Genomic DNA, 14,708 nt, shown 5'->3' with positions numbered 1-14,708 from the left:
AACAGCTATGAGTCTGTCTGGAACTCTAACAGAAGGATTATCACGATGATAGAGAGAGCCGTCTAACATCTGTCCAAATCTCCTCATGTGTTCAATTGGACTGAGATCTGTTGACTTTGAAGGCCATATGCCTCCTTCATCAAAGGCAGCAAGTGGATCCAAATCATGCTGGTAAAAATCCAAAAAGCATCACAAACCCAATAGATGCTCTCACTGTGAAGCTTAAACATTCTGGTATTTCCCTTGGTACATCACACCTCCAAAGAGCTCCAGATTATTTCAATTAAAATGCAATAAAAAAAATAAATTCTGATTCTTCCCAGCAAAGGCATGAGGAGCTGAGGTGGTTGTCCATTCTGAGAAGTACTACCTATACGACAGGATGAAGACTTTTTAACACTACATTTAGAGGTTGGAGTGGGTTCATTTGAAAGAATGATTTCATTTTAATGGATTCGATAGACATTTCATCAGAATGAGCTTCTTTCAGCCAATCTTGTACAGATAATTCGCCTTTTCAGATAGATATTTCCTCCCTGACCTCACTATTAGGCACATTTGTAGAAGCAGTGGTCTATTTTTCTATTTTCAAATCACGATCTGTACGCTGACTGTGTTTATAAATCTATGAAAAAATTGTTGCCATAGCGCTATACCAAATAGTGATATCAAAGTCAGCACATTTTTCTCTCTTGAGAGTTTTGCGTCAGTAGTCATAGTTTGTGAACGACATGATGGTTGCAAATGGGCCCTAATTACCAGACCGAGTCTAAGGTTCAGGTCAATTAGTTGTCCTTCCTTTAATAAACAAAATGGTAAAAAAAAAATCTCATAGAAACATTTAATGACTCCGAAACTTTAGTGTATCATTGATCATCATTAGTTTGGAAATTTAATGCATTTTGAAATATTTATCTGTTTCCTGTAATCACGCTGTTTATTACTATAACAAGTATACATGCCAGGATAATATGGACACTTTAAGAATAATCTACCCACATCAATCCTTTTTGAAACCCCAGATGCACAATAAACATGCACAGTGTTTGCAAAGCAGATTTGCCATGTAGTAAGAAGGTCAGAACAACTGTAAATCATCATGATTTTGTCATATACCATTAATTTGAGTTAATGGTTAATATTTAAGCATATTTAATTTGAGTACGTATAGAACATCATTTCTATACGTACGCAGAAGTTTACATTTATTCTTGATCAGTCAGACCTGTCCTTGGGGACTGTGTGGGCACATAGTGACGAGTCTCAATCACTCCATCCTCGCTCACTGCTGGGTCACTCTCTTGTCAGGGTGAGACACAATTAGTCCTTTCTATTGTCTGGATTTCGGTGACACTAGCAAACCCCTGTCACGACTCTGCTTAAGTTCAGAAGGGGTCAAAATTAATGAGAAATACACATTTTCCACACACAATAGTTGCAGCCGTGATTGTACCATCAGGATGATACAGGTCTAAACCATTAAAAGAGGCTCAGGATCATTGTTATGTACATTTATGAAGTGTGAGCTGTTACACAGCTGGTGAAGCCATCTGCATTTGTTATGTAAAAATGGATTTGTAGCTGTTGTATAATAGAAACCAACGTTACGTCTAATGAAAACAGAGTGAAACGTAAACACCTGCGTGGGTGTGCAGGACCTTTAATTCACAAGCTATACTTTGTGTTACACCTGTGCAAGCAGCAGATGTATAGAAATGAACTAGTAAGTAACTCCAAGCTGGCCTCTTTACACCACTGGATGCACCAACAAAGTCATTTTATTTATTTATTTTTTCAGGAAAGTAAAAGTGACCCTGCTGTCACCCGACATGGTCGGGTTAGAAGGTGGGAAAAAGAAAGAGAGGAAGGAAGCAAGGGTGGGAGAGTGGAGTGAAAGGGTAAAAAACAAGAGTGAGAGGAAAAAGAAAAGTATAGTAAACAAAATCATCAGGTGTGTGTGTGTGTGTGTGTGTGTGTGTGTGTGTGTGTGTGTGTGTGTGTGTGTGTGTGTGTGTGTGTGTGGTTTCTGGAGAGGATAAGACATCAAAGTAATGGTAGCCTAAAATAAATGCTAAGAAAGAAGCAACAGTTATGACAGAGCTGTCTCTGCCACCCTATGACTTCCAGATATTGAACTTTTGGACTCCTTTGGGAAAATACCATCATTCAATAAATGCCAAATAAACAGTCAAGTAACTCTGCTCTGCGTTCAGAAAGTGGAGGGATTGAATTTATTCATGAAAAAGGAAGCCTGCCATTGTTTACAGACTGAAAAAACTACTCAGGATACAAAGTAAAAATGAACACAGATAAAGGACAGTGCTGTGATAGCTATGGGGCCAATGAGCTGACAAGTATTTCATATAATTATTTTTAAAATTATGCAGATAATGATGTAGAATGTACATCAATTAAGATTTTCTATTTATAGTGCATAGCTGTGTATGAGCAATCACATTTCTTTCCTCTGTGTGTGTGTGTGTGTGTGTGTGTGTGTGTGTGTGTGTGTGTGTGTGTGTGTGTGTAAGTGTGTGCGTCTAGTGTCAGTACATGCATAGTGAATAGGAGAATGTGTGTGTATCGAGCTGTATGTATGAATGAGTAGAGGCTGCACTTATATATACCCTTCTAAACCACTGTGATTCTACACACACACACACACACACACACACACACACACACACACACACACACACACACACACACACACACACTGTCCAGCCACTTCGGCATGTGGTGTTGAACCTTCACTCTACTTGCTGTACAACAGCAAGTGGCTTATAATGAGTACGTCACAGGTCTTGCTAATTTCATTAACGTCACTCCGTACTATGGCAACCCATAATGATCCATAATTACAGTGCCAATTACAGTGCATTGTTGTGTGGGGTCATAATATTTGTAAAACGAAGCAGATGGTTCTGATGGAAATCAATCAGAGGCCACAGACATTAGATTTGTTATTAAAGCCACAGTCCTATAAATCATTTCCTTAAATGTAGGTCTTTGTCCCCGTGATAGGGTCTGATCACTGATACTGAGATTATCAACACCCTTTACGTTTAGCTATTTTCTTTAAGGTAAAAGGAATATTGCAAGTGTCTAAGAGCACTATGCTGTGTTTTTTTTTAGGTCAACAGTGACATCTTCTGGTTAACTCTGTACCTGCTGAAATAGAAGCAACTCTCATGTAGGGTATGTCATCCATTATATAGCTCTGAAATGCTCATAGTGCAAGAAAACACCCCCAAAAATGTCTTTTCAGTGGCCGGAATCAATACAAGCTTTAGTAAAGCGTTTGTAAATGTGGTAAGTCTCAGAACAGTTAGATAGCATCACTCAGTCACTCACTGTAAACGAACCAACCGATGAGTAAATCTCAGCTACTCACACATGAGTTGCACTCTCTTTTACTCAGAGTTGACTTTGCAACTCCAAGTTGACTTTGTAACCTTTGTTTGGCATAAGGTACACAAAACCATCAGGTGCAAATGTCAACACTCTACGGTAAACAAATAGCTGAACCTAAAAACGCGGTCGAAATGGCATCTGAGCAGCAGAGGATTTAGGAGCTTTTTTTTTTCCCTTCGTTTTTTTTAAAATTCAGTTCAGTTTTATAGAGATTGAAATGTCAGTGATGAATCATTACACTGAAACAGTGTAATGCAGGAACTGTTGTTGACCTTTATTTACTCCCCACACTACTTCCTTCGTTCCTTCTCTTGAATCCCTCTTTCCAGCCCCACTGAAGCTATTCCTACACTTCTGTCAATTTGTTTGCAAATTATTTTTTGTGCAGTATTTCAACATTTTCTGGAATAGACGGATTGATTGAAAACTTAAACATGGGGTTCACATGAACCCTAGCAGCCTAGCAGCATCACAGCTATTTGTTATCTTTGTAAGAAAGATGAAGCCCATATTACACATACTGTATAATGAAAATGGGCTTTCATTCATGTACTTAACTTATGACTTATGACTACTTATGACAGGGAGTTTTAGCTTTCTATTATCATATTGCAGCAAATGTTACCTTTGAGTAAATGCAATGCGCTGTAATTTAAGGCACTTTCTCAAAAAACAGAACCACCTGACTGTAACTTACACCCTGCACGTGGTGTTGTAAATAATTTCGCAGTATTTTAATGGGGCTGTGACGTATGCAGTGTATTCAAAAATGATCCCAAAGCCAAACGTACATCTTCAAATTATTGGATTTGTTGAACAGGTCCTAAATTATAAATGATTCACTTTACCTTTAATAGGAATAAACTAATAAAAATACAAAACAAAACATCATTTGACCCTGAGAAAATTCTTTCATGAATTTATCATGATTCATAAATGAATTCTGTTGTAAGACACAGACAGAAGTACTGCGTTAACCCTGAACTATACTGTGCAGCTGTAAGGTGGCATGAATTGCAAATTAAGTCAAATAAACATGTTTTAAGCTTGTATGTAGGTACCTGAGTTAGCTGCATTCCACCATTAGAGTGGGTGTATATATATGTATATATATATGGATATATAAAGAAAGAAAAAAAAGCACATGTCCTTCTGAAGTGTCCTTGAGCAAGACACTTAATCCTTAACGGCTTTAGCGATTTGGATTTGTAACAGCTGCAGTGCTGTGTGAACCTAATCTCTTTAAAGAAAACTACTGTACGTTAACTTATTATGTCTGGACTTAACCATGTTTTTCTGATACACATAGATCAAAAATATGCTTCACAACATAAAAGGAGAAAGACGTTTTTTTAATGCCAAACTATTTCATCCCATCATCCAAATAGTTTTTTCTAATTAAAATGTTCAGGGTAACTGCAGCAATTAGAAAAAAAAAAAAAAGATTACAAAACACATTTTCTGTCATGTTTTGTCAGCCAGGCAATTTAAATAGGGTCATCAATCTGCCTCCCAGTTCACTTGATTTCAACATTTTGTCAGCGTGTCAGCATTTTTCAAGCTGTGCTGCATCTGATAAGTGCCTTTGTCAGGCTGCATATCAGAGCCCTCTTCAGCGGCAGTCTTTTTGCTGTTGTTGAGGCGAGGCGACTGGCATTTACTAGAATGACAGAAGCATACTTCATATGCTCTCTACATCATCTTCACTTTCCTTTTTATAAACCTCTCATCAGCTTCCCTCTCTCTGGCTCACTCATCCTCCCTCGCCGTCACCCCATCCCTCTCTCTCTCTCTCTCTCTCAAATCCCTCCTCTCTTCCACTTAATTTTCTCCAATTTACTCCGCTTCCTCCACCTCCTCTCCTCTCACTGCCTTCCTCCATCCCTCAGTCTCTTGGGCATTTTGCAGTCACATAGTCAGGCATGTGAGGTGAAGGACTTATGTAATCTGTTCTCTCCATACATTCTCTTGTTTCTGTCTTTCTTTGTCTGTCGCTCTCTCTACAGTGGTGCCAATTTGCCAACAATGTGGAGGCTACAGAAGTCAAATACACCTCTTGTCTTTGTGTGAAGGAATTGTAAATGCATGTGCAGACTTAGCAAATGCAGACAACCACTGTAAACTGGATCCATTGTTCACCTGCCAGTCAAAGTAATCTGGTACGTAATACCCTTCAAATTTGGTTCCCAGTTTAAAGTAACACTGTGTGCTCCTTTTAAATGAAACTAGTTATTTTAAATAATACTTTATGTATATTTTTCTACAACAATCAGCTAAAGCCACAGTTATATGAAGTTATGCACAACACTAATGAGTTTTGACATAATGAAAAAAGCCAAACAGAGGCTTTATCCATCCTGAATAAGCACAAAAAAGTGAGACGTTAGCATACTGGATAATTCCATCCAACAAATAGCCAGCAGTGTGGCTGTAGGCAATATTAAGTCAAATCATGCAATTCAATCCATCCTGAAATTCAATTTATATTCCTCTAGTGATACCTCTGAAAACCTGGCCTGCATGAGAAGTGGCTGATGTGACATCTTTAGGGTACATGAGCTTCAGAACGTTTTTAATTAAGATGTTCTAAATGTGAGAGTTTTAATCACAGATAAGTTAATATATATTTGTAAAAGTGTATCAATTGCAGTTGTGCTTTATATTTTTGAGGGAGGCTAATTGCCTTTGAGGTTATTCACTACAAAGGCTAATTAAAAGACCAAATGTGGCAAGGATATTAAAGTTACACCTTTGAAAACCTTTCAGCAAAAATCGAAATAACGTTCAAACTTTAATTACTTACAGGACGCCCTATTAAAAGTTATTTAAAAAAACAAAAACTTTATGCATTTTTTTTTACCATTGCAGCACTGGGAATTTCCATTCTGGCAGAGTTGTCTGTTTACTTTCCTCTGTTAAGCATTAGGGTAGACTATGATAAATAACTAGAGCATTTGTTTGCTGTAATACGTTATATATTTATTCATACACAGAACACAAACTGAGCCATGTTGGCTGATGGACAAGACTCATTTCTAATGGTCTCAGACAAACATGGTGAATTTGTATAAGAGCGCATGAGTGAGCATCTCTGTGTGGGTGTCCGGGTGGTGGATTGATTTGAACCCAGGGGCAGTCCTGGAATAGACAGAGTCACTGATCTGTTTCTAATGAAGAATAATGCACTGCGTTGGACACAGAAAAAAGCCCTGCCTTCACACATCAAACACACTTATACATGACAAACATATCAGGGCACAGAGTCATGCTTTATACACATACACCAACAACAAATGTCCATAAGTGCATTAACAGTATCTAGGCTTTAGCAGCTGAAGCATATTTAGCAAGAGTTTATCTCAGGGGTCAGCAACATATATTTTGTTTGATGATCATACTAAGATATACTAAGCAACTGGAGCCTGAATGATTTAACTGAAAAATCAAAAACATAGTGTTGAATTATGTTAGAGTAAATAAATGTAAAATGTAATAAATGCAAAGCTTAGTGTTTCTGTGTTATTGTTGTCCCTACAATGAACTGACAAAAACCACATTTAATTTAGAATAAAAAATGATTACACCATCCTTACATCCCTTTTATTCACGGTGAAGTTTATCACTGCATACTAACAGATAGTTAAGTTAAGTGGCCAATTCTAGAGCTTAAAAATGAAGCCAGTAACAGAGTACTGAAAGCTCCAAGTGGTTCCTCTAATGTCCACTTGAGCCCGACTCCAACAACAAATCGATTTAAGACTCCTATCTTAAACACTCAACTAAATGACATGGCATTTAGTGGCATGGTACAAAATGCTACAAGAACTCAGTTTGTTAGATGTAACCATGCACGTAATATATATAGTACATATAGTACACTAGAAACACTAGAAGATATTTGCAATTACCATAAGATTTGCTTTATCCCCCCCGAAAAAGAAGTAAACAACACGAAAGTATATTAAAAGTCATTTCAATGACTAATTTTTAAAACTATGAAATCTTAATATTTAGTCAACAAATACACGATCAGTTTTACACCACTAAACAAGCAGAAGCTGAACTAAGAACACAGTGATTTGGAAAAATCTGCTAAATTCAAGTCTTGTAATTCTATATTAAAGCAGCAAATGTTTTACCTTATGGTAATGTTGGCATTTAGAGCTTGTTCTTCATAACATATGACTCAAACAACACGATCATTCATTGGTAACCTCCTGAAGCTACATTTAACCTACTTTGTTTGGAAAACCACCTCATTTATGAGGGGAAACTAAATGGAAAAGGCAAATATACTTTACTTGTGCAACCATGCAGCTCCTCCCTGCAGCTCCATGGTATATGCTGCCGAATTATTACAGTGTGTGTCACTGCTGATTTCATTTAGTGATGAAGCTAATTAGGATGGTCAGGCATGGCAGGACTTAGCAGGAGTTTTAGTCAAATATTAAAACTCTGACCAGAGAAATGAGCTTATGTCATTTACACCAATGAAAAAAAAAAGAAAAGTCCTAAAGCAGGATGTAGAGTAATGCCTAATGCTGTTGTACTCAAAAAAAGGCAAAAGGGATTTACTTTTTTCCTTACTTATTGATGTTTTTACATGGTCACGATTATTCCTTTTGCTTTTTTGTGTTTTTTCCCTACAGGGTTATTTAGTCTTTCCTTAGTTTACCTCTCTCTGGCCCCCTTTTTTGTCCCCTCTTGCTCCTTCACTCTCTCCTGCATATAGTTTTGCACAAGCTGATATTGCCATAAATAGTTTTGCTAGTTTTAGTTTTAGTTAAGTTGCTGTCATGTCAGGGAAAAGAGATGCTTGCCTTATTAACTTTTGGTTTCAAACAAGACGAACCGCAGTCTCCCTGTTTTTAACCCATGTATCTGCTGAGACCTCATCTCTGTGCACATTTTACTGCACCATAGACTATAATCCTAGACCGCACGTAAAAGATCAGTGTAACATCTGCCATTTCCAAATCTTTTAGCTAAGCATTTTGGCCACTGCTACTGTAGCTTTCCTAAAGTGTGGCTCCATAGTGTAGTGGTTTACACATTTGCTTGCCAAGTGAAAGGTTTGATTCCAGCTGGAGACACAAATCCCTTTTGGAGTGGCACCAGGAAGGGCATCACAAAACTGCCAAATAAAACATGTACAGCCATATGCTGTGGTGACCTCGTGTGACAAGGGAGCAGCTGTTTTAAAACTAGACATCACAAGCGCGGTACCAAGAGACAGAGGGACAATGCATACTCATAAGATAGCGATAAGATAGGCCCATGCTGTAGAGTTCCCTGATTTATCTTTGGCTTTTTAGACATGATAGCTATATTTATCTGTTATTTACTTTCTGTGACTACCCCAATTTAGATGACAAGGCAGGTTTATTTTCCAGCACCCTTTAACAGCAAGGTAATTTGAGGCAAAACAATATATTATATGTACAAAGGACACAACAGGTAATTAAAAGTGTTTGCATCATGCATTTTTTTAAAAAAATATGAAACTCTACCACTCTAGTGGTAAGCTTTTAGTTATACTGATGCTTTATTATTGTTATGGTCTTTTTGCCCGAGTGTTATGATCTTGTAGGGACAACACCAGCACAGCAGCACAGAGTACAGATGCAATGTAGTGAAAACATCTTCACTCAGTAAGACATTCAGCTGTTTAAAATACACATAAAGTGACCTTATGACATTTTCTCTAATGTTTAGCGTGCATTCTGCCCTGGTTATTATCGCATCAGCACTTACAAATCTAGAGCACATAACAAAACAAAAACAGATAGAAATCACCAAATGCATATGATTGCACAGTTCTGAGAAGGGCATGTTTTTCCAGGCTCGCAAATTTACAAAACTCAAGTGTCCTGAGGCTAAGACATCATCGCACACTATACAGTGTATAGTGTGTGTATTTGAGAGAGGGGAAAGAGGGGGGAGAGCAAGAGCGCAAGCCAGAGGGAGGGAGAGAGGGAGAAAGAGCGTGATGGAGAGAGAAAGGAAGACATTATCTGTGCAATTCCAAGCCATGTCCATCATGTGGCAGTGTGCAGTTTCGTAGAAGCCGCTGTCACAATGGAGCAGAGCCAGTCAAAGTCAGCCTAATCCCTTACACACACACACACACACACACACACACACACACACACACACACACACACACACACACACACACACACACACACACACACACAGATATGTCTGGTCTTTATCTCTGTGTGCAGCTTGAAGCTTGCAGCCTGCCTCCCCCCCTGTCCCTCCTGCGTTCTCCTGCTCCTCTCTCTTTGATGCCTCTGTGGAAACACAGGACCTGCTAATGGAGACAAGAAAAAGGCTTTTCACTACACTACCTTCTTGTCATTCATGCCAATTCATTACAGTAGTGTTTAAAAAGGAGGGGGGAGGGGAAAATAGATTTGCTGTGTCTGGATCTTTGAAAAAAATAAATAAATAGAAAATGTGTGTCAAATGCTGCAAATTAAAATCAGAATAAATGGCACTGATGCTTAAAGACTTGCTAATAAAGAAGGTAGTGAGAAATGGCTTGTTTTTATTACCTTGGTATATGTAGAAATGTTTTTATATTGTTTTTGCTTTCATTTAAAGAAAATAGTCCTGTTATACCTGTTCTATTTTTTTAATTTCCTCATGACCCTGTGAATCAAAGTGAACAACCACCTAAAACAATAAGACAAACTGTGTGCACAAGGATTAAACAGCTATCCTATTTTAATTTGCTTTTGGAATATGACAGCATCAAATTAGCCACATTGCAATTTTTTTTTATTTACTTTTTACATATTTGCATATTTTTTCCTGGTTCATCATCCCAACACATACACAGTTTATTTAGAAATTAATGAATTTAGTTTTTTTTTTTTAAAGTTACATGAATACATTTTTAACCACTCTAGTCTTACAATTTGTGTACGTAAAAGTCATCTTTCTGTATCTGTCACACTTATGCTTATGAACAAATACCTGCACTCATAATTCTTTTATTATTTAAAATTCTCAATAACACTGATTGAAATGCAGTCACAAACTATGTTTTACAGATGGCTGTAGACACTCACTGTTGTAATTCTCCAAACCTCCTCTGTACATATGGTTCATGATTTGAACAAAAAATTTCAAATTGAGATTTAGATCACTTCATAAGATTTAAAGTCCAGTTCTTGTGTAATTTGGCATATGCCAGCCTTTCCTCCCTGTTACTCTTGGCGTCTTGACAGCCACCCTTCCACTGAGGCCAGTTCTGATGGCACATGGACTCAAGTCAAGGGCCAGATGCATCTCTCAGGTCCTGTGTCAGATCTTTGCTGAATTTTCCCCCTATTCCTTAAAAATATGATTTTCAGATACTGTTCCTCCAGTACAGAGAAATGTTTTTGTTTTTTTAGGCCTACCACTTCTTCATCTGCTGAGTACTTGTGCAGTTTCATCCTGTTGTTTTTTTTTGCCTTTATTCAATAGTAGCGCAGTGAAGATAGACAGGAAAATGGGATGAGAGAGAAGGAAAAGACACATGTCATGCAATTCTTCCCCTTCTCTTTCTTCAAAGGGCCGTCCGTGGGTCATCCACAAACCCGGGCCACCGCATATTGTTGTCTCACCCACTAAGATAGCTGGCACCCCACTTCATCCCATTTTTAAGGACACATCATGGTGAGCTATGCCACATTTTCAGCTAATACCTCTTTGAGGATCACCTTCTTGGTGTAAAAACACTATTTTGTACCTTTCAAACAGTTTTATTGTTGGAAATTTTAATAGATTTAACAAAATAAATGGGAAGAAACACTGGGTTTTTTAGTAACACTTAAATTGTTTTAAGTAAACAATTTAAAATAGTTATTCATCTTAATGTGCAGACCGACAATATGATTTATCGTGTTTTGTTGCGCACTTTGAGTCCTTATGTAGGCTATGGAAAAGGCAGGAAACATTTCCTTCTTACCTCTCATGTCTCTTGTGTATGTGTACAAGCCGGCATATTACCTTTTGTTGCTTTTATTCCATGTCATGCTTTTCAAGTCTGCACTCAGTATATTTTAGCTCAAACGTTAATCATAACAATGAGGAGGGCGATGGTTCACAATGTTGCCTCTCTATGAAATATTCCAAATGTCAGAAGAATGACATGCACAGTCATGATAGTAATAAAATGTGTGAGCAGAAACCTTATAGTGAAATGGTTTGGAAGAGGATGTAGCCTATTATGACACAGAATGATGGTACATATGGCAGTATATATACAATGATGTCTATCTTTTAGTGGCTGGATAGCTGACTCGGCTATTATACTACTTATATATTGCTGATTGTTGTTGACTAAATTCACATAGAACCAGCAGCAGCCTAAACACAAGTTAGCTGACCACAGTCTGCCCACAAAGAAAATCCAATGCAGCACATGCCAGAAGTTATTATGCAACTCATTTCAAAGTGAGTTATTTCTCCATACTGCCCTACTACCCACTTTAACCCATATGACCTAACTATTGCTCTAGCCAGTATATGATTATCTTAATTATCTTAAATAAAACCTTTACCCTCTTAAGAAAATGATTTAAACCAGCTGTCTCTTGGTAAAAAAAAGCATCATTCCATCTGAATCATATTATATTCCAGTCATGAATAATCGCTGTCAGTCTTCTCCTGGAACAGCAGCTGTGAAATAATGACCGTAGGAGCAAACGTATCATTATGTGGGATGTCCTTTAAGTTCTCAGTAAAGAGAAGTACAGTGTCAGACCCTATCTGTTGACCCAACATCCTCTTTTCTTGACTTTGCAGCTGACAATGTCACAGTCAACCCTTACTTGACAGCTGACTGAAAGCACTGATGCTCGCTGTTTTCTTAGGAGGAGTCTCTTTGACCACACGTAGCAATTTTGCTTCCAGATGAATTTTTGGCTTTATGTCCAGGTGATGAGTCAGTCTAATTTCAAACATGCATAACTTGCCCTAATGATGCAATCGGTAAGGACACTGTTTGGATTATATTATTTTTTTCAAAGAGAGGGCAATGATATGCTCTCTGCAGGCACATTTCATTCTAAATAAACATGTCTAGAAGTGACAGCTGTCCTGTAAGTCAGGGAGGATAGGGGTAAAATTGCACCTTGACCTTTATACTTTCAAAATAATTTGTTGGTATTTGTAGCTTTAGGTCAACAAACATGTGAGTCTTGACTGACAGAGGGCAGAGGAGGTAAAAATCATGGGTTATTCTTGAAGTTTCTTTTATGTTTACTTTCTAAGCGAAACATATGCGTTATATATTTACAGAAAATGGAAATGGATTGTTCGACAAAGCATCTAAGACTATAGTTTATAGCATTTAACAACATTTAGCTAATTTATTCATATTGAATACCTAACTTTAATTTTACCTTATCAATGAGTGATTGAACTGCAGTGTTTTGATGTACAACTCCACTCTTCTTTTCATTATTGTTACTACTTTACGACTGTGAGTTGTTGAAGTTACTGAAAATGTCACAGCTTTTACTGAATAAGTTTTGCTATACCCACATAGTGGGAAACACTCAGGCCTGTTAAATGATGGAGGGTTCAGTAAGTATGAAATGAAGAAAGTGTTTTATGTTAGATAGCTACAGTACAAAGCCTTGAGTCACCTTTTGTTTCTTCATATTTTGCAAGGAAAAAAAAGAGAAAAGTGAAAAAATGAGTTTGTAGGATTCAAACAAGTATGAAACTCATTATTTGGTGTTACCACTTTTATTCTTCAACACAGCCTGAACTCTCTTTTTCAAGCTTTCTTGTCATTTCTTTAAGTAGTCTTCAGGAATAGTTCTCCAGGCTTCTTGAAGGACATTTTTTTTTCTCACAAGCGCTTCTTTGGATGTTGGCTGCCTTCTGTTCTGTTCTCTGTCAAGAGGATCCCACACTGCTTCAATAATGTTGAGTTCTGCGAGTTTCAGACTTGCCACTTCTTTTTTTTTTTATCCTCAACTTATGCAACACAACATCCAGAAGAATAGAATGAACTTTCTGGGACCCCACTAGTTCAGTCTCCAATTTTACAATGACACACTAGAAACCATGCTGAGATATGCCAAGTTTTTGGCTAATTAGCTGTTTGGGAATCACCTTGTTGGTACAACCCCCCCCCCCGGAGAACCATTGCTCAAGACCACAGTAAAAATGAGTAAAATATCACTGGCTCCTTGGAAGCCAGATTTTTTAGTAATTACGTTTGTGCAGTGTTGTAAGTATTGGCTCATTTATACTACTTTGACTAAAAACTATTATTTTTTAATAACATGCTACATATAATCTGTCACAACTCAGAATGAGCAACCCAAAAGCATGAAACAAATTAAAAAGGGTAAATAAAGTCAAGGCTAGATTGAATCATTTTAGTATTTTTATTTTTTCATTTTACTATTTTGAGAGAATAAGCCTGATTGGGGACGATAACTGTTAAGTCTGATTGGGGAAGTGGAGGCAGGTGAGCAAAGCGGTGATACTACCGGTAAGAAAACAGAACAGGTGTGAAAGGCAGGTCTGAAGTGTCAGACGAGTTCGATTATGGCAACACAGACATCCAGAAGAAATGAATGGCATTATGACAAATGCTGACAGTGACATACAAAAGAGTCTATTGACGTATCTTGTTCCATTGATATACAAGCTGAATATTTTGCCATTTCTCTATTTCTTTTCTCATGTGCATGAAAAAGTGCTAAAGACGGTACACACTGAAAAATCACATGCTCTGTGACTCAGTTTGAAACTGTAATCAGTGAAATCAGCTGCTGCACTGTTCACTGTTGGCTGGAACGGAAACCGGCAGACTCTTGAGCCTCAATAGCACATGATTGAAAACCTCTGGGATTACGTTCACTGTGCCTTTTGTTCATCTTTAATCATGAGGCTGACATTTTTGTAAAGAGCTTCATGCACTGGTTAGCTAACCCAACATAGGACTCAAGATTTTTGACACCTGGACTAGTTTCAATTGTAATATCTTGTTTATATTGTACAAATTATTATTTAAGTTTAGATTATTAAATTTTATATTGCACCTTATTTTAACACACACACACACACACACACACACACACACACACACACACACACACACACACACACACACACACACACACACACACACACACACACACACACACACACACACACGTTAAAATAAGGTGTCTATTCAGCAATAAAGATCCATGAGTACATCAGGAAGATGGCCGCTACCAACTGTGTGCTTAGTGAATACCTCAGGCAGCAGAAACCCGATGAAGAAGAGGAGCAAG

Source organism: Rhamphochromis longiceps, linkage group LG5 (genome assembly GCF_057381845.1).
Source record: "Rhamphochromis longiceps isolate RC_006_pf linkage group LG5, R_longiceps_female_GT1.1, whole genome shotgun sequence".
NCBI classification, from domain to species: domain Eukaryota; kingdom Metazoa; phylum Chordata; class Actinopteri; order Cichliformes; family Cichlidae; genus Rhamphochromis; species Rhamphochromis longiceps.
The sequence above is the reverse complement of the archived record's forward strand: the minus strand, read 5'-3'. Positions refer to the sequence as shown.